Below are 22,800 nucleotides of genomic sequence, written 5' to 3' on the forward strand. Positions count from 1 at the left end.
GACCTGATCAGGTATACCCGAGAACTCAGTGGGAAGCCAGAGAAGTGATTGCTGGGCCTCTTGCTGAGATATTTGTATCATTGATAGTCACAGGTGAGGTGCCAGAAGACCCGAGGTTGGCAAACGTGGTGCCGCTGTTTAAGAAGGGCTGTAAGGATAAGCCAGGGAACTGCAGACCGGTGAGTCTGACGTCGGTGATGGGCAAGTTGTTGGAGGGAATCCTGAGGGACAGGATGTAGATGTATTTGGAAAGGCAAGGACTGATTAGGCTGCCTACTTGCGGAAACATTGGGGAGACAGGCCGCCTACTTGCGGAAAGAACAACCCAGGTGGCCTCCTTCTTTGAAGACCGCAATTTAGCCTCAGACGTGGTTGACGATGTTCTCCACCGCATCTCCTCCACTTCCCGCTCCTCCGCCCTTGAACCCCGCCCCTCCAATCGCCACCAGGACAGAACCCCACTAGTCCTCACCTACCACCCCACCAACCTCCAGATACATCGGATCATCCTTCGTCATTTCCGCCACCTCCAAACAGACCCCACTACCAAGGATATATTTCCCTCCCACCCCTATCAGCGTTCTGGAAAAACCACTCCCTCCGTGACTCCCTTGTCAGATCCACACCCCCCACCAACCCAACCTCCACTCCCAGCACCTTCCCCTGCAACCGCAAAAAATGCAAAACTTGCGCCCACACCTCCCCCCTCACTTCCCTCCAAGGCCCCAAGGAATCCTTCAATATCCGTCAGAAATTCACCTGCATCTCCACACACATCATTTACTGCATCCGCTGCACCCGATGTGGCCTCCTATACATTGGGGCGACAGGCCGCCTACTTGCGGAAAGACCATCGCTGATTAGGGATAGTCAACATGGCTTTGTGCGTGGGAAATCATGTCTCACAAACTTGATTGAGTTTTTTGAAGAAGTAACAAAGAGGATTGATGAGGGTAGAGCAGTAGATGTGATCTGTATGGACTTCAGTAAGGCATTCGACAAGCTTCCCCATGGGAGACTGATTAGCAAGGTTAGATCTCATGGAATACAGGGAGAACTAGCCATTTGGATACAGAACTGGCTCAAAGGTAGAAGACAGAGGGTGGTGGTGGAGGGTTGTTTTTCAGACTGGAGGCCAGTGACCAGTGGAGTGCCACAAGGATCGGTGCTGGGTCCTTTACTTTTTGTCATTTACATAAATGATTTGGATGCGAGCATAAAGAGGTACAGTTAGTAAGTTTGCAGATTACACCAAAATTGGATGTGTAGTGGACAGCAAATGGGATTACCTCAAATTACAACAGGATCTGGACCAGATGGGCCAATGGCTGAGAAGTGGCAGATGGAGTTTAATTCAGACAAATGCGAGGTGCTGCATTTTGGGAAAGCAACTCTTTGCAGGACATATACACTTAATGGTAAGGTCCTAGGGAGTGTTGCTGTACAAAGAGACCTTGGACTATATGTTCATAGCTCCTTGAAAGTGGAGTCGCAGGTAGATAGGATAGTGAAGAAGGCGTTTGGTTTGCTTTCCTTTATTGGTTAGAGTATTGAGTACAGCAGTTGGGAGGTCATGTTGTGGCTGTACAGGACATTAGTTAGGCCACTGTTGGAATATTGCATGCAATTCTGATCTCCTTCCTATCGGAAAGATGTTGTGAAACTTGGAAGGGTTCAGAAAAGATTTACAAGGATGTTGGCAGGGTTGGAGGATTTGAGCTATAGGGAGAGGCTGAACAGGCTGGGGCTGTTTTCCTTGGAGCGTCGGAAACTGCGGGGTGACCTTACAGAGGTTTACAAAATTATAAAGGGTATGGATAGGATAAATAGACAAAGTCTTTTCCCTGGGGTGGGGGAATGCAGAACTAGAGGGCATAAGTTTAGGGTGAGCGGGGAAAGATATAAAAGAGACCTAAGGGGCAACGTTTTCACGCAGAGGGTGGTATGTGTATGGAATGAGCTGCCAGAGGAAGTGGTGGAGGCTGGGACAATTGCAACATTTATAAGGCATTTGGATGGGTATATGACATAGCCATGGAGAAGGAGGGAAGCAGGCATAATGGGAGGATATTTAATTGGATAGGAAACTATGATGCTTTCAGACGTGAGTTGGGAGGCATGGACTGGGAGCAATTGTTCCATGGAAAGGGCACTATAGACATGTGGAGACTGTTTAAGGAACAGTTGTTGCGAGTGATGCATAAATGTATTCCTCTGAGACAGGCAAGAAGGGGTAAGATAAAGGAACTTTGGATGACGAGAGCGGAGGAGTTTCTCGTCAAAAGAAAGACGGCAGCTTACATAAGTTGGAGGAAGCAAGGGTCTTGCTCAGCTCTAGAGGATTACAGGCAGGCGAGGAATGAGCTCATAAATAGTCTGAGGAGAGCCAGGAGGGGGCATGAAAAAGGCTTGGCAGGAAGGATTAGGGAGAACACAAAAGCATTTTACACGTATGTGAGGAATAAGAGAATGATCAAAGGAAGAGTAGGGCAATCGGGGACAGCATAGGGAACTTGTGTATAGAGTCTGAGGAGGTAGGGGAAGCCCTAAATGAGTTTTTTGCTTCCGTCTTTACTAAAGAAAAGAACCTTGTAGTGAATGAAACCATTGAGGAGCAGATAAGCATGCTGGAACAGATAGAGATTGAGGAAGATGATGTGCTGAAAACTTTGACAAACATTAAGATTGACAAGTCGCCAGGGACAGACCAGATTTGTCCTCAGCTGCTTTGGGAAGCGAGAAATGTGATTGCTTCGCCGCTTGCGAAGATCTTTGTATCCTTGCTCTCCACCGGAGTCATACCTAAGGACTGGAGAGAGGCAAATGTAATTCCTCTCTTCAAGGAAGGAAATAGGGAAATCCCTGGCAATAACAGACCAGTCAGTTTCACCTCTGTTGTCTGCAAGGTGTTAGAAAGGATTCTGAGGGATAGGATTTATGACCGTCTGGAAGACCATGGCTTGATTAAAGGCAGTCAGCATGGCTTTGTGAGGGGCAGGTCATGTCTCACAAATCTTATTGAATTCTTTGACCATGTTACTAGACAAGTTGATGAGGGTCGAGTGGTGGATGTGGTGTATATGGACTTCAGAAAGGCATTTGATAAGGTTCCCCATGGTAGGCTCATTCAGAAGGTCAGGAGGAATGGGATACAGGGAAATTTAGCTGTCTAGATACAGAATTGGCTGGTCGACAGAAGGACAGCAAGTGGTAGTGGAAGGAAAGTATTCTGCCTGGAAGTCAGTGGTGAGTAGTGTTCCACAGGGCTCTGTTCTTGGGCCTCTACTCTTTGTAATTTTTATTAATGACTTGGATGAGGAGATTGAAGGATGGGTTAGCAAGTTTGCAGATGACACAAAGGTTGGAGGTGTCGTTGACAGTATAGAGGACTGTTGTAGGCTGCAGCATGACATTGACAGCATTGACAGGATGCAGAGATAGGCTGTGATGTGGCAGATGGAGTTCAACCTGGATAAATGCGAACTGATACATTTTGGAAGGTTGAACTTGAAAGTTGAGTACAGGATTAAAGATAGGATTCTTGGCAGTGTGGAGGAATAGCGGGATCTTGGTGTGCAGGTACATAGATCACTTAAAATTGCCACCCAGGTGGACAGGGTTGTTAAGAAAGCATATGGTGTTTTGACTTTCATTAACAGGGGGATTGAGTTTAAGAGCCGTGAGATCTTGTTGCAGCTCTATAAAACTTTGGTTAGACCGCACTTGGAATACTGTGTATAGTTCTGGTCGCCCTATTATAGGAAAGATGTGGATGCTTTGGAGAGGGTTCAGAGGAGGTTTACCAGGATGCCGCCTGGAATGGAGGGCTTATCTTACAAAGAGAGGTTGACTGAGCTCGGACTTTTTTCATTGGAAAAAGAAGGAAGAGAGGGGACCTAATTGAGATGTACAAGATAATGAGAGGCATAGATAGAGTTGATAGCCAGAGACTTTTTCCCAAGGCAGAACTTGTTAACACAAGGGGTCATAGTTTTAAGCTGTTTGGCGGAAAGTATAGAGGAGATGTCAGAGGTGGGTTCTTTATACAGAGAGTTGAGAGAGCATGGAATGCATTGCCTGCAGCAGTGTGGAAGTGAGGTCATTGGGGATATTTAAGAGACTGCTGGACATGCATATGGTCACAGATATTTGAGGGTTCGTACATTAGGTTTACCTTACATGAGGATCAATGGTCGGCACAACATTGTGGGCTGAAGGGCCTGTTCTGTGCTGTACTGTTCTATGTTCTATGTTCTATGAATAGGAAGGGTTTGGAGGGATATGGGCCGAGTGCTGGCAGGTGGGACTAGATTGGGTTGGGATATCTGGTCGGCATGGACGGGTTGGACCGAAGGGTCTGTTTCCATGCTGTACATCTCTATGACTCTATTGCGTACATACAAACAACTGAAGGAATGTATTACTTCGCCTCCATTACATGGCGAGGGTGACTTTATGTAATTATCTACAAGTACATATCTGGTCTCAAATCTGTGTCATAAAGCAATAACAAATAATAAAGCAATATGCTGGTACAGCAAGTGATCAGAAAGGCAAACAAAATATTGCCATTTATTGGAAGGCTAGTGGAATACGCGAATAAAGAGGCTTTGCTACAGATGTATAGCATTTCGGTGAGATTGCACCTGGAGTATTGTGTGCAATTTTAATCGCCTTATTTTTTAAAATGACATAATTACATTAAAAGCAGTATTGCGAAGGTTCACTCAACTGTTTCCTGGGATAAGGGTTTATTTTCTGATGAAAGATTGGACAAGTTAGGTCTGTGTCTACTGGAGTTTGAAAGTATGAGAAGAGTTCATACTGAAGCATCTAAGATTCTTAGAGTACTTGACAGAATGGGTGCTAAAAAGATGATTCCCCTTGTCCTTGAATATCTTCAAGGCGGAACTTGATAAATTCTTAAGTAATAATGGGTTCAAAGTGGGAATGTGAAGTTGAAGACACAATCAGGTCAGCCATGATCTTATTGAAAAGCTGAAGAGCTAAATCCTGCTCCTAATTTAAGTGTTTACATCACAAAACTATAAGATGTTGGAACAGAAGTAGACCATTTAGCCCATCAAGTCCTCTCTGTCATTCAATGAGATCGTGGATGATCTGATATCTTATCCCCCCATAAACCTCATTTCGTTTACTGATTAACAATCTATCTTACAAATATTCCAACTTTGTAGCCATCTGTTGTGAAGAATTCCACAGATTTACCATGCTCTGAGAAATAAAATTCCTTCTCATCTCTTTCCTGGCTAGGTGACCCTTTCTTCTGAGATTATGCCCTCTGATCTTAGATGATCCCATAAGGACAAGCAGCCTTTCCTCATCTACCTGTCAAATCCCTTCAGGCTCTTATACATTTCACTAAGGTCACCTCTCATTCTTCTAAACACCAGTGAGTACAGGCAAATGGGGACAATGACAATGTTCATGACTTAGTGAGCACTTGTGTTGGAACTTAAGTTTTTTAAAGAGATGACATAAAGTTAACTTCTGTACCTTTTTTTATCAATGTAAGCATTAGCCTTTTTGGTTCAGAATTGAGATCTCAGGAGTAGGGAACCAGATTAAGAAGAGTTCTAATGTGCTGACGGGGTGCGAATTCTTGCAAGCCCTAAGTCTCCAAAGGATAAATTGCTGGTGTATTGTAGATACGACATATATAACTTAATATACTGCTATCTCTTTAATATGGTTGATACTTACTGCTGTGTTTATTTTTCAAATCAATAATTGGGCTATCTTTTCTACTGGAACACAAAAACTTTCACCAAGTGGTCAGGCTCAGATCAAGACACATCTTTGTGAAAATCGGACTTAGAAGCAGGAGCATTTTTTGAGACTTTCAACCCGCTCTGCCATTCCATAAGATCATGGCTGCTCTGATTGTGATCTCAAGTCCATTTTCCACTCAGTCTGCCATAACCTTTGATTTTATTGCCCCACAAAAAAAATTCTAAGACACTCATTCTTTGATAAATTCAATAACCCAGCCACCATCGTTTTCTGAGGAAGAAATTTCTGTAGATGAACAAATGTTTTCAAATTGATGATGCCTTCCATCATGCTCTGTGGCACTATCACTGCACTAAATGCCTTTGAACAGAGCCAACAACTCAAAATTGGGCATCCACAGGATACTGCAGGCTGTCAGCATTGACAGGATTGTACTCCAATACTCCAATACATCCCTTTGGACCAGCTAATCCTCCCACTCTACCATTACCATCATGCCACAGGATGAACCCGGTTTCAAAAGAGAGTGCAAGAGGGCATGCCAGGCACAGCAGCAGGGCCTCCCAAAACAGAGATGGTGAGGTTACTTGCGTACCAAACAGAATAAGTAGCAAGTACAGACAGTTGAGGGATGTGACAACAATGTATCAGATTTTAGCTCTGCAGTCCTGTGAATGGTGGTGGAGGAGTGCCTCCCCATCCTTAATAATGGGGGAGCCCAACGTCTCAGTGCAAAAGGCAAAGCTGAAGCATTTGCAACAATCTGCAGCCAGAAGTGACAATTGGATGATGCATCTCTGTGCATTTCGGATGTCCCCAGCTTCACAGATGTTCAGCTAGTTCAATTCACCTCAAGAAACGGCTGAAGGCCCTGGATCATGAATATTGATGTAAATTCAAATTGCAGCCAGCAAAATATTGGCAATATATACAAAACCAAAAAAAGAATTGATTGAGAAACTGGTTTGTTCCTCCTAAGAGCAGTCCTTTACAACTTGATGGGTCAACTTTATCATGTGATGTCAGTTAACCCCTTCAGATACTAAATGTCCTGTACTACAATGAACACGAGGCTAGGGATTCTTCCCTTGGAAAAACAAGAGTCCAAACAAAGCAGCATCTGCTTCTGGGGGGAGGGGAACAAGAGGATAGGGGGAAGGGCTTTGGATTTGTTGTGACTAACTGCACATTCCACAGTCTGGCAATCATGAAAGATCAGCCATTACCATCATCAACAGTGCCAGTGGACGAGATTCAGGAGCCACGAGAGGAGGAAGAAAAGGTGAGGGGGAGAAAGAGATGAAGAACAAGTTGGAAATGAAAGGATCAGAATATGTCCTTTAAAGAACCACTTGCCATTGTGAGCCGAGAGATGTTTGGGTTGGTTCTGTTAAATTTTCACTGGAAAACATGAAGGAATTAGAACATGGAGCAGTCACTGAACAGATAGGAGTAAAGCTGATTTTAAAATCTTTCATCTTTGTGACAAGTGTATAATACTTCGATGCAGCAATGAACACCTCGGCAGTTATTAATGATGTTTGCTATTAGTTGCACAAGTGTCTGAATCATTATCCCTGCACACATCCTCAGTACAAGTTGATTTGAGCCTTAATTCATTATTTTGTCTTGTGTCATCATAATATTTGCTATTGTACAAGACAATGATGCTTGTTAATTATAGTAACAACAACTTTTAAGAGCAATTCACAACACGTTTCCATACAAACTCTGTGTAATGAGACCTCTGTGTATTTATGCAATTTTTATATTTCCTCACTAATTGACCACCTTCTCTTAGGCTTTATTTCATTACAGTGTTCAGCCCTAAAAATCCTTATGGTCATTATTGAACTGAAGAAGATTCAGAAAAGATTTACCAGGATGTTGCCAGAAATGAAGGGTTTGAAGTATAAAAATAGACTGGAAAGATTGGGACTGTTTTTGACTGGAGCATTTTTGGCAACAGTGGAGAAGCTTTTACCTCACTGAATACATCACCAGAGAGTTTGGGTTTTATTTTGTTTGCCACCTTTCCTCATAGGCAATGTAGATGAACAGGGTGTTGGCGTAAAATAGAATAGTTTGGATGAATCAGTTAACCTTGCTTTTTCCGTTATTGAGCTAAAGGGAGAGGTTGAATAGGCTGGGAATTGATCTTATAGAGATTTATTAAGTCATGAGGGGCATGGCTAGGGTAAATAGACAAGGTCTTTTCCCTGGGGTGGATGAGTCCAGAACTAGAGAACATCAGTTTAGGGTGAGAGGGGAAAGATTTAAAAGGGACCTAAGGGGTAAGTTTTTCAAGCAGAGGATGGAGCGTGTATGGAATGAGTTGCCAGAGGAAGTGGTGGAGACTGGTACAATTACAGCATTTAAAAGGCATTGGGATGGGTACATAAATAGAGTGATATGGGCCAAGTGCAGGCAAATTGGACTAGATTAATTTAGGCTGTCTGGTCAGCATGGACAAGTTGGACCAAAGGGTCTGTTTCCATGCTGTACATCTTTATGACTCTATGACTCAATGGTTCTCACCACAACTTCCATGGAATACTTAAATGTCTAAAACTAATGACTGCATGGAAAATAACTTTAATTCCCTCCAATCAATAATTGTAACTCTATGCAATAATGATTGCATGATTTTTTTTAAAAGATTGCACCTGAGAAAGGAATCAGCAATTTCTGAATATAAAAATCAATGGTTCAAATTGACTGTCACTGCCTCCAAATTGTACATGAACAATGATTTATTCTTTTTTTAATTCACTCATGGGATGTGGGCGTCGCTGGCTGGCCAGCATTTATTGCTTGTCCTTAGTTGCACTTGTCAAGGTGATGATGAGCTGCCTTCTTGAATTGCCGCAGTCCAAGTACTGTAAGTTAACCCTTCGGAAAGGAGTTCCAGGATTTTGACCCAGCAACACTGGAGGAACAACGATACTTTTCCATGTCAGGATAGTGAGTGGCTCGGAGAGGAATTTTCAAATGGTGGTGTTCTCACCTGTGGTGATTCACTTACAGAGCTCACAACTTTAATGGTATTTGGTTCCCATCCTTAATTGCCCCTGAACTGAGTGGCTTATCATGACAGTTCAAAGGGAAGGGAGGTGTCAACCAGAATACTGTGAGCCTGGAGCCACATGTAGGCCTGACTGGATGAGGATGATAGATTTCCTTCCCTGCAGTGCATTAACCAGCCAGATTCTTTTTAAGACAACTGATGATAACTTCATGATCACTATAATTGAGACTTGGTATCAATTCCAGATGTACTTTTCTCAATTAATTGAATTTAATAACCACAATTGTCATGGTGGGAATTGAACCCTTATCCCTGGACAATTAGCCTGTGCTTTTCAAGTAGTAGTTAAGTAATATCATCATTACACCACCACCTCTGCTTGTGAAAGAAGTAAATGACAAGAAAAATACAAATTTTAGTGGAAGTAAAGCAACCCAATTCTATATTAGTTGGAGTCAGCTTTCAAAACTCTTCGACCATATTTAGTTTCCCTTGACCACCATGTTGATGTGTCATCAGATCACAGTAAGAATTTGTGACATAAAATCAACAATCTTGCATTTCAGATCCCCCTAATACTGTTGTTCATCTAAAGCCTGTTAATCGTAAATAGCAAAATGAGAATTCACTGCTAATAGTAATCCAGCACCTATCACAATTTCTTAGATAGTTCCAGTGCATGAGAGCATATTACTACATAATGCTTCAGTTAAAATGTGAATAAATAGACATAATGCCAATTGCAGTGCAGCAGTCTGTGCTTTAAGATAATTAGGGTCCAATTTTTTAGCACAGAATTGATATTCATATCCTACTTACTCTGGTTTGGTTGAAGGTGAACAGCACATAAACTTTGTACCGTTACCTCATTAAGGGATTGTAGTGTAGGGCACAGATCGGGATTGGTTATTTCAGTTGGCTGGAGAATTAGTTTGTGATGGAGGGTGATGCCAACAACCCAGTTCAATTCCTACATTGGCTGAGGCTACCATGTAGTTCCCACCTTTACAACCTCACCCCTTGCCAGAGCCATGTTGACCTCAGGTTAAACCGTCACTAGTCATCTCCCTCTGCATGATGACCCTCAGGTTAAACCATCACTAGTCAACTCCTTCTGCAGGATGACCCTCAGGTTAAACCGTCACTAGTCATCTCCCTCTGCAGGATGACCCTCAGGTTAAACCGTCACGAGTCATGTTGTACAGGACATTGGTGAGGTCTCTTCTGGAATACCATGTCCAGTTCAGATTACCCTATGATTAAGCTGGAGAGGGTTCAGAAGTGATTTACCAAGATGTTGGCGGGTATGGAGGATTTGAGTTGTAAGGAGGGACTGAATGTGCTGCTTCATTTTTCATTGGGAGCATAGAAGGTTGAGAGGTGACCTTTATAGAGGTCTATCAATCATAAGGGGTATAGATAAGGTGAATAGCAGGTGTCTTTTTCCCTAGGGTGGGGAGGTTCAAAACTACGGTGCATATTATTAAGGTGAGAGGAGAAAGATTTTAAAAATGCAGGAGGGATCTCTTTTGCGTAGAGAGTGGTTCATGTGTGGAATGAGCTTCCAGAGGAAGTTATGGATGCACATACAGTTACACGGTTTAAAAGACATTTGGAGAAGTACATAGGTAAGAAATATTTGGAGAGACATGGGCCAAGCACTGGCAGGTGGGAATAGTTGAGTTTGGGATTCTGGTTGGCATAGACTGGTTGGAACAAAAGGTTTGTTTCTGAAATGTATGAATCTATGAGTCTATGAGTATGGCATGACTCTTCAGAGTAGAGACAGAGTTTCATGGTCACATGTGATGCTCAATAATGTAGTGGTGGAGATGGGCATGAGGAGTGATAGTAAGTTTCACAGGGAACGTGGTAGTCTTAAGAACTACCATCAGAAGGAATTGGGAGCATTTGTCGCTGGTTTCTGGTCTCCAGCCCGAAAGACCTGACATTAATGCCACTAGAAGTCTAATGACCTTCTTACTTCGACTATGCACAGTGAACATATCTTTACATGATATCCCTGGACGTCACTGCACTTTCCTTTCATGCCGCTGTACTCACTACATTCCCATCCCTTGACCAGCATGAGCTCTGAGCAACCAGGACATTATAACAAAATGCAAGTGTTCCACCTCATTGGCCAACACTGCCAGCTTCACATCCATCTCTGACTGCCTTCACAGGTATTCTGCTATGGCAGGTCCATCAGCAGGCACAGTGCTATGTAATCACCAATATTCCACTTTCTCTCGGGGATGGGGGAGAGTGGGATACAGTGCAGCACAGAATACAGGAGAGGAGAGCAGAGCTACCACAGAGCAAGGATCTTCAGAATGCAATGAAGGAGCTTTGTGCAAGAGAGACAGTGGCATCCAAAGTTGTTGAGCATATTGAATTTAATGTCATGTTCCTCTCTTATACTTCATCTCAGTTTTAGCTCACTTTCACCCTGCAGAATTGTATCACAAACTGCTCATTGTATCACTACAGACCTCTGGCTTTTCATCCTTCCTTTCATTTGGAGCATTGCTGGTGGGATAAGAACATGGTGGGTGACTGGGCATGAGTGAGATTAAACCAAGCAATGGGCAATGAATAATGAATGCACCAGCTCACTAGAGGAATGAGGTCATCTGCTGCAGGGCTCTCAGGTGACGACTTACATGGCAGAACCTTCAGGAAAGGGCTGATAGTCACACACACTAAGCTAGAGGTTACACTGGCTAAACAACCATCTGATCTGCAAAGGGTAATGGATGAGTTCAGCACAGACTTACCTCAGAGAAACATGCCCTCTCTACAGCCTCACTCCATCTCCCTGTCATACTGTAGATTCAAAGACACGAGGGAAAAGTAAAGACTGTAGATGCTGGAGATCAGAGTGAAAAAGTGTGGCACTGGAAAAGCACAGCCGGTCAGGCAGCATCCGAGGAGCAGGAGAATTGATGTTTCGAGCATAAACTCTTAATCGGGAATGTGAGTTAATGTTCAAAATGCCAACTATCCTGCTTATCAGATGCTGCCTGACCAGTTATGCTATTCCACCGCCACACTTTTTGATTCAAAGACACTGCAATGGCTGCCCCCATGACTATTGTTGCCTGTGTGTCCCCTCATACTCTGTCCTTCCTGCCACACAGCTACACTGCCTGCAATATAAAAGGAACTCAGCACTGGAAACACATGATAGTACTTTAAAACTCTTTACAACTGCAGCGTGTTTTAAAAATCTCCATCTCTGCAAGTTGAAAGACCCATAAAATTATTTTCATTCCTTGTCTTTCCCTAAATCCCTGACCATTTTTCTTTTTCAAATATTTATCCAAATGCCTTTTGAAAGTTAATATTGAATATATTTCCATTATCTTTCCTAATGGATTTATCAAACACAACTGTCACTTCATAAAACTGTATTGGCATTGCCGAAAATTATAATTGTCTAAGTGGCCAGTTACTGCATCCCTAATAATAAGTTTCTAGCATTTCTCTTTACTATGTGTAACCTCTAGCTTAGTGTTTGTGACTATCAGCCTTTTCTTGAAGCTTCTGCCATGTAAGTCCTCACCTGAGAGCCCTGCAGCAGATGACCTCATTCCTCCAGTGAGCTGGTGCATTCATTATTCATTGCCCATTGCTTGGTTTAATCTCACTCATGCCCAGTCACCCACCATGTTCTTATCCCACCAGCAATGCTCCAAATGAAAGGAAGGATGAAAAGCCAGAGGTCTGTAGTGATACAATGAGCAGTTTGTGATACAATTCTGCCGGGTGAAAGTGAGCTAAAACTGAGATGAAGTATTAGCTGACTCGCTAACATTCTCTGACTTCTGTGGTCTCCTTTCTTGGTCAGCAGTCTTAAATTGCTTACTTTCCAATCCACATTCCATCATAAAGGGAATTCTGAAAGATCACAACCAATACATCCAGCATCTCCTCAGTTACCTCTTTCAGTAATCTAGGAAGGCTGTTAGATGCAGAATATTTTCAACCTTTAGTTACATTAATTTCTCCCATACGTTCCTTTAATCTTAATTATTTTAAGGTATATTCTGTTTCTGGATTCTCAGGTCCTCACTATTTCTGTGTGGAAGCAATCTTTTCTTGCATTCAACAGGGCAATTTGCAAGAAATATAAAAATAAAGGTAATCAACATTTATAATGGATGTGCAGAGAGTGCTGATTGTTTGACATTGGAGTCTGATTAGCAATGACGTTGCCATGGAGAATGCACCACTTCATGATGACTGACAGTTAACTGTAAAGTATTGTGTACATTTTAAACCAGGCAAGTTAACTGTAAATGGTCAAGACATTGCCCTGAGAAATTGACTCAAAAATGGCTGTCACGTATTTTGTTGAGTTGAAACAGGTGCAGCATATGTATATGTTCTTTTTGCCTGTAAAGAACTAGACACTGTGCATTAGCACATACAGCTTTCAATGCATGCAAAGTGCATCACACTGCAAGCCCAACTGACAATCCTAAATTGGTTGTCACGCACTCAGGATTTGCTCCACCTATACTTGTTAAACACTCTGAAGGAATCTTCTTCCATTTTTTCTGTGGAGGTGTTGGCAGTCTTCCTCAAGGGCATTGTCCACAATAAGGCACAAGGCTCCAGCTTGGTCCAAAATATGTTCAATATTGAGTATATTGTTCATTTTCATCAGTCGATGCTGAATATATAACACGGAGTAAAAATGTTTTGCTGACACTGCTACACCTTCCTTTTGTGCCCCATTTATCTTAATTCCCTTTCGTCCTCACTGTGCCCTCCACTTAGATGGGAATGGGAGGAAGGGCAAGGAACAAATTTAATTTTAAGTATCTCCTGTTGGAAGTTGTAAAGAATGAATTTAAGATCAAATTCTGTCTTTGTATTTATATTCAGACACCATCTTTCACTTTTCTCTCACAGATTGAGGCCACCCAACTGATCTGCATATCTTTGGTCGGTGGGAGGAAACTAGAGCACCCAGAGGAGTGCACAAGGAGAATGTGCAAACTCCACACAGACATTTGCCTGAGAGTGGGATCAAACCCAGGTCCCTGGCACCATGAAGCAGCAGTGTGAAATGCTGAGCCACCGTGCCACCAAAGGTAACTTTGCAAAAGACAATAATAGGAGAAAGCAACAACTGCAGATGCTGGAGATCAGAGTCAAAAAGTGTGGTGCTGGAAAAGCACAGCCGGTCAGACAGCATCCAAGCAGCAGGAGAATCGATATTTCAGGCATAAGCCCTTCATCAGGAAAGGCAGTAATATTCAAAGGATTGCACGTATAAGAATATTTCAACCATTTAATATCCAAGACTTCTCAAGAACCAATAGCACTGTTACAATCAGGTGGTGAGAATTAACATTCAAACATCTAATTTTAACCAATAGCACAATGCCACAAGATTTCACATTATTTTTAAAGAAAACACAAACTTTATTTCAAAGACTCAAACAAACACATACACCACTGAACAATCTGGTTTATAACTACATATCTTATGCACTCAGGTTTACTTCTTACTTTCCTCAAGAATTATGTATTCAACACAAAAACATAGAATGCATTTACTTGCTTTGGAGTCAATTGTAAGTATATGGTGACCTTCTGGAGAATTCTCCTCAGCTCCAGTTGTTCTTAGACGTAAAGCATTCATTCCTTACTCTTGACTGTGGATGTTTCATGTCCTTATTCTCATTACTTGCCCAAACTTGTTGCTTTGTTTTCCATAAGACTCTGTGGGGTCCAACAGTAGATTCTTCTACTTGTTTCAAATTAGTCAGTTTTCCAGCTTCTGCTCTCTGACAAAAATTCAAACTGAGATTAAACCTCACCTCATTCCTGGCAGTCAATGATAAAGTGTTTATCATTGCTTGCAGTGCAGGTCTAATAGACATTTGTTATGCCTATCTCGATGACCTAAAACCACAAAACACAGATATCTTTCCAAAACTTCAGGCTCAGTTTTTGTTTTCTTAGAAACTGAGGGGGTCACTTTCCAATCTATTTTTTTCTGTTTCCATTTCAGTTTCAGTTTTCAGTGACATCTTGCTTTAAGAAGCATCTGCTGGTTTATAGCTCATATCTCCTCGATTCTAACTGATTAAATGTAATAATCGCCCATCCCATTTACATTGCACTCATCCCAATTTCTACAGTTAAAATTTTAATTCTTAGACAATAAAAATGTATACACTAAAACACATGAACCATAAGCTGGATATTCACTTGTGTAAAAATAAATATTTTTGCAGAAAGTATTGCATTGATAATGACGGAGATCAATGTGAAATACTGAGTACTTGTGCTTAAAACAGTGATGAGGAATGCTTCCAGTTAATAAACTGTAATGCAATACTTTGTACTCTTGATATTAAGCTCTGTGCTATTTTTATTGGCATTAAAATTGTTTAGGCAGCTGCTCATTCTGAAGAGCTGCAAACAGCAGATCAGTAATCTGTTAAAATGTTACTTCCCAGTTGTGGTGGAACTATCACTGAATTTGGTACTGAAATGAAAGGAACTTGGGAAATTTTGAAGGTTATGTTCCAGACATACATCAGTCTAATTTAATTAATTTATCAATATTTTACTGAGTGTATTTGGATTCATCGAGATGAAAGAGAATAAGACATCAAAATCTGACATTAAAACTTGTGAGAAGTAGGTACACATGTACAATTAACCAATCTGTTACTTTATAAACAGTAATATATCTGATCTCAGACATCTTGTAGCTAGTTGCCTTTTCCCCTGAAAAGAAGCTGTGAATGCAGACTATGCACAATCTAATGCAAACTAACTGCTGGTGACATGCACTAGATGAAAGACAACCTATTGTGCAGGAAGTGACTGTAGTCTAAAGGCTTTCTATGATCCCTTATATCCATCATTAATATTTATACTTTTCCATTTTGATTAAGCTTACGAATTCAAATTTTCAAACTTCATACTGCGCAGTGCAGTTAAGCTGGAGTTCCAACAATTATTTTGGAGACAGTTGCACAGTGGTGAACTTTAACATGTTCAGCTGTGTGCAGAAAGCCTGCTTTGGGAAAGATGTGCTACCATTACAATCTTCAAAAAAGGCTGTTAGGTTTGTGTTAACTTGGGTTTTGGAATTTATCTGGGCATGTGGGTTTTCCTAGCTTTCTGAGACTTGCCAGTGCAAACAAGGCAAAAAAACAAATTGGGAACTGAGGAGTCTGGTCAAGTGGCAGCCCCACAATTCTATAAGTTTTCAAACATCAAGACTGATTTCTTGTTTAAGAGAACATATTTCCTCTCAGAATTATTTTTTCTGAGAGTATGTTTTACTACCTTACATGTTATTTCAACTTTGGAAGTCTTTGTTTTCCTACCTTAGAGTTTTACATACTTTATCTACAATTTTTTTCTGTTAATGGATAATTTAGGATTGGTAGCATCTATGCAGCTTTATCTTGGAGAACGGATTAGGATCAAGATGAACAGCAGCATCAGAAGGAAAGAGGGGATGAGCACAAAGATGCAAGTTACAGGACGTAATGAACCCAATATAGTGTATTCAGGCAGAGGATCAATGCCCTGGAGATCTCTGGGTAGTAATGCCTCAGAAGGCTCATGGTATTGGTTGAGATGGTTGCTGACATTCGGAGGCTCCTGAAGCCCAAAATGAACCATGTGGTTCTGCATTGCCAGTGACTGTCCTCCACCACCATTCATTTCTTTGCCTCTCACTGTTTATGCATGATTTTTGCAGGATTTCACAATCCACTGCCTACAAATACATTTCTTGAGTGATCTATGTGATGCCACCAATTATGCATACTGAACAACTCACTTAGAAAGGGTGGAAACTCAGCTTTGTGCATCTGGCTGGTTTCCCACAGGAGAGGGTCATCAACTGAAAAGATGGCAGTCAAGTTGCTGCCAGGTCACCCTTGAATTTTCGTCAACTGCAAGGATTTCCATTTCTTCATTGTGGAATTCATCAGCAACCGTTAATAAACCTTGTGCATATGTGTACATGGTTGCCAACAAACGGTCATGATGCTTCTATCCCTTGCCATTAAAGTTTCCCTGAGCTCTTCACACCTCAAAGCCCAAGTTAGCTGGTTGGTTCCTTGTTAAGCAACAGAGTCTCTTGTTAAGAATTTGAAGATGTGCACTGTACCTTTAAGAGAGAGTGAATACTATTCAGAACTGAGAGCTTAAAAGCATCATGTGACATGACTAGATGGCAGTCTCAGAGTGTGCTGGAAAATTGAAAATATGTAACATTTGGCTGTGAAATGGATACCTGTGTTTTAGTTGCTATTTTGACAACTATTCGAATTTAACCAATCAATTTAAATTATGCCCCAGGATACTAAAACCCATCTGTGTTTGAATTTATTGTTTTGCCAACATCGAACCAATGAAATGATCCAATGTTGGGGACATAAAAATGCAGGCATTTTGAAAATTGGACACAGAAAATGCTATCAACACAGATCCAGGAAGTTAGGAAACACTCTCTATCAAAGGTCTCATTTCATATGAAACATACTTTCAGTAAAAAGAAAGAAGATGACCCAGGGAGATCTTCAGCCAGAAGAAGACAGACACAGAAGATCACAGTGGCTGTGTGGTTTTGAAATCAAGTTGATGTAATTTTGACAAGTGTTTTATTGGAAAAACATTTTTTTTAGAGTTGGAGGCAAATAATAAGCAGTTAAGAAAAAGGGCTTAGAGTTGTGAATAGTTGTTGTTTAATGTTTACTGTTAGCGTTAAAGAATAAATTGATATTATTTTCTTCAAATAATGGAATTTGGGAGTTACTCATATTTTAACAGATTACGAGGCAAGGTGAGCTTTTCTGGGTGTTTAGTTTTAATGAACAGAAGGGTTCACCACCGTGTCGTAATACTATCCATTAAAGACCAGGAAAATATTACTGTTACGAGATCCAAAGATTGAGAGGATGGGAAAGATACAATTACACTGAGTTTCTTTTGTTTTTCTTTTCTTTTTCTTCTCTTTAAAATTTTATACCCAGAGGTGCTATTACACACAACCAACTTGGTGATTTTGGGACAGATGGCAGCAAGTAGAGTATTTGGGATGTACCATAGGGTTCATTAATTAAGAAATCACCAGTATTTTTGGGGTGTCGCCACTTCCTATCTCCAACTATCCTCTCGCATCCTAACCACACTTCCTTGCTGATAAAGAGCCAGTGAGCACTTTACTGTGCATCAGTGAGGCCAGGGTTTGAAGATGTCTCAGATGATTTTCATGTCTCCTGAAGGCTGGGCAGGAAATGCTGCTGGGGTTTGCCTGTGGCCTCATAAGTGTGATGTGTCTTTTGAGGGACACAGCCTGTCGGAGGGTCGAGTGCTGAAAGTCACCTCAAGTCCGGTGTCTCATACCCTTGCATCCCACCTCTGGAGAAGTTCTGACTCCATCTTACTCACTGTGTCCAACAATGTAGCATTGATCCTGGAGCTAGGCTTCCAGCAACAGCTCCAGTTCCCAGCGGTCCCAGCTACAGTGGAGAGCTGCTGGTCTCTGATTGACTGGCTCTCAGAATTGCATTTCCATCCCACTGTTTGCTTTACTTTTTTTTAGTATCCAGCCACTACGTGATTTAGTGTGTGGAAGACATATGCCAGCCAATTAAGTACCTGCTGGGTGTTTAATTGCATTGAGTATCCCTCTGGAATTGACGTAGATTTCTCACTAGGTTCCCAACTGTGGAGGGAGCCCATATCACTGGAACAAAGAGCAGCTAGAAGTTTGAGTCAGATTAATTGCTCCCTGGCAATTATCTGAAATCATTGCTGGTATATCTTGATTTGTTTGTCCTAAACAGCCCTTCAACTTTCATCCTTAGCTGTCAGACATTAAATAGTTCAACTGAAATTTGGGTGGTCTTGCACCAATTAGTCAGGAAACCCAGAGGTCAGATGCTAATGAAGTGGTTGAGTCAAAAATTCCTTGGCAATCTGCTTCTAAAAAGAGAAGGTAGGAAGTTAGGTTGAAAGTTATAAGGCAGGTCAAACAGAGTAGTAATCTCCGGATTGCCACGTACAAGTGAGGCTAGGAACAGAGAGCAAGTGGAGATGAACATGTGGCTGTAGGGCTGGTGCAGGAGGGAGGGCTTCAGCTATGTGGATCATTGGGTTACCTTCTGGGGTAAATGGGACTTGTACAAGAAGGACCAGTTGCACCTGAACTGGGGGGCACCAATACACTGGGTGGGAGGTTTGCTAGAGCTTTTCAGGAAGGTTTAAACTAGGTTGGCAGAGGTTGGGGGGAGAGGGGGGTGGGTGGATCTTGAGCTATGGATCAGTTGATGGAATAGATAATGAACAGCTAGATACAACATGCAGAGGGTCCTTGAGAAGGGTTGGACACTTGATGGGGCAAAGTGCAGTCAGTGTGATGGGTTGAAGTGTGTCTATTTTAACGCAAGAAGTATCAGGAATAAGCGTGATGAACTCAGAGCATGGATCAGTACATGGGACTATGATGTTGTAGCCATTACAGAGACTTGGATATCACAGGGACAGGAATGGTTGTTGGATGTTCCAAGATTTAGACATTTCAAAAGGAATAGGAGGGAAGGTAAAAATGGTGGAGGAGTGGAATTGCTAATCAGAGATAGTATCACAGCTGCAGAAAGGGAGGTCATCGAGGAGGATTTGTCTACAGCGTCTGTATGGGTGGAGGTCAGAAACAGGAAAAGAGCAGTCAGTTTATTGGGAATTTTCTACAGGCCCCCCCCCAACAGCAACAGAGACACGGAGAAGCTGATTGGGAAGCAGATTTTGGAAAGGTGCAGAAGTAACAGGGTTGTTTTCAGGAGTGACTTCAACTTCCCTAATATTGATTGGAACCTCTTTAGTTCAAATAATTTGGATGGAATAGTTTTTGTCAGGTGTGTCCAGGAATGGTTCCTGATGCAATATATGTAGATAGGCTGACTAGAGAGGAGGTCATATTAGATTTGGTGCTTGGCAACGAACATGCCAGGTGTCAGATCTCTCAGTGGGCGAGCATTTTGGTGATAGTGATCACAACTCCCTGACGTTTACTGTACTCATGGAGAGGTATAGGAGCAGACAGTATGGGGAAGTGTTTAATCGGGGGAGGGGGAATTACAATGTTATTAGGCAGGAACTGGGGCACCTAAATTGGGAACAGATGTACTCAGGGAAATGCATGGCAGAAATGTGGAGATTGTTTAGGAAGCACTTGCTGATAGTGCTAGACAGGTTTGTCCCACTGAGACAAGGAAGAGATGGTAGGTTGAAAGAATGTTGGGTGGCAAGAGATGTGGAACATCTAGTCAATAGGTTCTGCATGGTAGTCTCATTCAGAAAGTAAGGATGCATAGGATACAGGGAAATCTGACTGTCTGGATACTAAATTGGCTTGCCCATAGAAGACAGAAGGTAGTGGTAGATGGAAAGTATTCAGCCTGGAGCTCGGTGACCTGCAGGGTGGTGTTCTGCAGGGATCAGTTCTGGGACCTCTGCTCTTGGTGATTTTTATAAATGACTTAGGTGAGAAAGTGGAAGGGTGGTTTAGTAAGTTGGTTGATGACATGAGGATGATGGAGTTATGGATAGTGTCAGGCCCTATTATAGGTTGCAACAGAACATTGACAGGATGTAGAACTGGGCTGATAAGTGGCAGATGGAGTTCAACTTGGAAAAATGTGAAGTGATTCACTCTGGAAGGTTGAATTTGAATGCAGATTACAAGGTTAAAGGCAGGATTCTTGGCAGAGTGGAGGAACAGAGGGATCTTAGGGTTCATGTCCATAGAGGGATCTTGGGGTTCAAAGTTGCCATCCAAGAAGATAAGGTTGTCAAGAAGGTGTATGGTGTGTTGGCTTTTATGAGCAGAGGGATTGTGTTTTAGAGTTGCGTGGTTATGCTGCAGCTCTATAGAGCCCTGATTAGACCACACTTGGAATATTGTGTTCAGTTATTGTCGCCTCATTATAGGAAGGGTGTGAAAGCTTTAGAGAGGGTGCAGAGGAAACTTACCAGGATGCTGCCTGGACTGGAGGGCATGTCTGATGAAGAAAGTTTGAGGCCTTTTCTCATTGGATGAGAGGTGATTTGATGGATGTGTACAAGATGTAGACAGAATGGATAGCCAGGGACTTTTTTTTCCCCATGGTAGAAATGTATGTCACAGGGGGCATAATTTTAAAGTAATTGGAGGAAGGTTTAGGGGAGATGTCAGAAGTAGGTTTTTTAGACAGAAACTGGTGGGTGAGTGGAATGCACTGCCAGCAGTGGTAGTAGAGTAAGATACATTAGGGACATTTCAGCGACTGCTGGATTGGGATATTCAAGATAGTACAATAAAGGGTATGTAGGTTAGTCTGATCATAGAGTGGGATAAAAGGTTGGCACAACAATGAGGGCTGAAGGGCCTGTACTGTGCTGTACTGTTCTATATTCTATGTTCTATGTTAAAACTGACACTGCTACTGTAAAGTTAAAATTATGCTCTTTATCCCAATTGTCACCCTCCCTCACATCTTCCTGCATCACTGGCTTTTATGAGCTGATAAGATAAACTCACCCAGATCATCTTCAAATACTCCTTTGTAGTGGCAGCAGAATATAAATGTTTAGAGAAATCTGAGTTACTCCTAGATCGTGAGACCTTTTGTTGCAGCATAAATAAGATGCTGTATATTTGCAGTGACCATATAAATGGGATAGTCTAGGATTGTTTACTTCTCAAAATCAATTGTTTGCCTCTGTAATGGCTTGATGTTTCCCATTTGGTGTTCACGAACGTTGCAGAGAAAATGTATATGTTCTTTGCCAGTGATCAATGTGCTTTATGTGAAGGGGGAATGTCATTTCTTACAATGAGTTAAACACTTCATTATTTTCTAATTCTTTATTCATTGATTTAAAGAGGTTATTTATTCTCACACACTTATTCTTACCAGATGGGACCTCCTCGATGTCAAGATCAGCATTTCTCAACCAAGTTTTGGATGTTGAGATAAGACAGTCACCAGTGAGTCACCAGTGAGTGTTAACGAGGATTATTGCTCATGATCACCCTGACTATTATTCAATTTCATTTCTTTGAGATTCCCATTTCCCTGCCTGCTAGATTGTCAATGGATAGTATCAATTCCTGGTGACTCCAGCTCACGACCTTCTCCTCCAGTCACCAGTATTTCAGGACATGGACAGTGACTGTATACAGCTCACGTTCACCGACATTTCTGTCTAACCTCACCTCTTCATCCGGGCTGGCTGGGGTGCAGGAGTCAGCTTCACTAATTCTTTCTCCTCAGGACTGGATGAGACAATATGTTCCGATGCCATCCTCTTCACCACTGGCACCAGCAAGAGACAATGTGTCGCAACCAAGAAGGTAGAGATTATGGCATGACAGTGAGGGGACTGGGTGAGTACACAATAATGAGCAATGCTTTAATGCAGCCTCAATGGGCCAAATGGCCTGTTTCTACACTGTAGGAATTCTATCATACCAAAATTCATTAGTGCTGTTGCTTTCTCTCCACCTTCCTCATTTCATGTTGAGATGGGTTGATTTCTCTTTAGGTTTGTCATCACATTCAGACATGAATGGAAGCGAATTGACATTTTGGGCAAAAGCCCTTCATCAGGAAGCCCAAAACATTGATTCTCCTGCTCCTCAGTTGCTGCCTGTCCTGCTGTGCTTATCAAGCATGTGCAGTCAAGGATCATTTAATCGGATATCAGATTGGATTTTGTGAAAAATAAAACTTTCTGTCTGTTTCTGATTGGGTCTATAGGAATCTATATCTGACTCTATCAAAAAATTGTCATGAATTTACACAGTTAATAATGTTGAACACAACCTATTTACAATATCCATTATGTTTTGCCAGTGATTATTCTTATGTTGGTTATCAAAGATTTGCACTGAACTTTAAGAGTTAGAGACATCACCGCTGAATCATCAATTGCTGTGAGATTGTTTTGATTATGAGATGCCAATTTTTTCGGAAAGACTACCT

The 22,800-nt window shown here is 41.8% G+C and overlaps 1 long non-coding RNA gene across 1 annotated transcript in view; it reads left to right on the forward strand.

Annotated features, from left to right (window-relative positions):
- The window catches only part of LOC140483861 (uncharacterized), a 103,520-nt gene extending 81,129 nt beyond the window's left edge, over positions 1–22,391 (forward strand). Inside the window, exons 3-4 of the long non-coding RNA XR_011962057.1 lie at positions 13,706–13,887; positions 21,733–22,391. This is a non-coding gene — a long non-coding RNA (uncharacterized lncRNA). The remainder of the gene's footprint in view (positions 1–13,705; positions 13,888–21,732) is intronic.
- The last annotated feature ends 409 nt before the right edge of the window (positions 22,392–22,800 follow it).

Source organism: Chiloscyllium punctatum, chromosome 12 (genome assembly GCF_047496795.1).
Source record: "Chiloscyllium punctatum isolate Juve2018m chromosome 12, sChiPun1.3, whole genome shotgun sequence".
Taxonomy (NCBI): Eukaryota; Metazoa; Chordata; class Chondrichthyes; order Orectolobiformes; family Hemiscylliidae; genus Chiloscyllium; species Chiloscyllium punctatum.